Here is a 1,634-nt window from a genome sequence, read left to right on the forward strand (position 1 = left end):
CTCGCAGCGCTGGCGGCACGACTACACTCGCGCTTCGCAGCACTGCCGCGGCAGCGCTGTGAATTCCCGAGTGTAGCCAAGGCCTTAGTCTTTTCCAGACCAGTCTATGGAAACACGCCCTCTCTGTGGTAAAGGCACAATGAGATTTCCGCCATTAGCAGTTCTGATCCCATAAAGATGAGAGGCCACGAATTAAGCCTTCCATTTCCTTTGCTTTTGCTGAGACTTTAAAAGTACGTCTACACTGCAAATCCCCCCCTACCCCGGCGGCAGCGAGTGGCAGAGCCTAGGCCCTAGGTGAACTGAGTCGGGCTCGCGGGGCTCTCCTTGCGGGGCTCAAAATAGCAGCCTAGGCCATCAGGGTCAGGCTGGAGCTGGGCGCTGAGACCCTCCCCCCTCGCTGCATTTCAGAACCCGGCTCCCGCCTCAGTGGTAACATCTACACTGCTACTTTTAGCCCCGGGAAGCCGAGTCAGGTGACCTGGACTCTGCAGGGTTTTCTCTGCCGTGTAGACGTACGCCTAAGAGACGAAAGCCTGGCTCTTAGCCTGAGACGTGGTAGGAATTCGGCTCCCATCCGCCCTTCGTAGCTTTCAGTTTTCCCTGGTGAAATCACTTCTCCTTGTAAAGGGTTAGCTGGTGCAGAGCTCAAGGCTACCTCTGACCCAGGAAGCATCAACAAGGTGTCTTCTCAAGTCATTATTTGTTACTGGCCGAGGGCCTTCCCCTTTCCCTTGTCTTATGTAGAGAAGCCAAGGGATTAATAAGCAAAAGCACCGATCCAAATCCATCTTTGCTTTAATTCCCCAGAAATCGATGAGGATGCACCAGGGATGGATTTGGCCCATTCACTTTTAGCACTTGTGCAAGTAGCCTCCATATGTTTCTGTCAGAGCATTCGTACTAGCACAGAAGCATAGACTCGTAGGACAGGAAGGGACCTTGAGAGGTCGTCTAGTCCAGCACAACTCTTCTCATTGACTTCTTTGGCTGCTGAATTGTCACACTTCATCTCCTGGCCCGAGAGACAATTCCCTTTGGAACCAATGCCAACACCATCCCACCATCATTCCAGGAGGGCCTGCGTGGAGTCACTCACTCGAGGACGTCACCGCTGCGCTGTGCCTAGTTCTCAGCCAGCCTGGGGAGCAAGGAGTCCAGACTAGGTCTGCAACCCAGCTTTCTGCCAATGAATCTGGGGCAGGCTGCAGGGTTAGTAACCTGGCCTGGGGTTCTGTACACCAGAGGAGGAGAGCTCATTTGTTGTCATTAGGTGACGGTGCTGCACATACGCAGAGTGAGAGACTTCCTGCCCCGAGAGTTCACAACGTACACAGACAAAGGCTGGGGAGCCCGGGCCCAGAGCGTTTACCACCATCCAGCCCCCGCTCCCTGGGGCCGACTGCAGTCTGTAAACCACTCATCACGGGCAAGGGCGGTTGGACTAACGGCCTCTGCCTATCTCTAGGCTGCCTCCCTGCAGCCCCAGGACCTTTGTGGGCCCTTAACTCAGCCTGCAGCTTTGTTAGGCTGGAGCTCCCTAGCACTACTGCATCTCAGGTACCCGTCTCAGCTCCCAGGCAGCCAGGTCCTTCTCTCTCAGAAGTGAGAGACAGTGCGTGTTTTAGCTTCTG

Source organism: Trachemys scripta, chromosome 6 (genome assembly GCF_013100865.1).
Source record: "Trachemys scripta elegans isolate TJP31775 chromosome 6, CAS_Tse_1.0, whole genome shotgun sequence".
Taxonomy (NCBI): Eukaryota; Metazoa; Chordata; order Testudines; family Emydidae; genus Trachemys; species Trachemys scripta.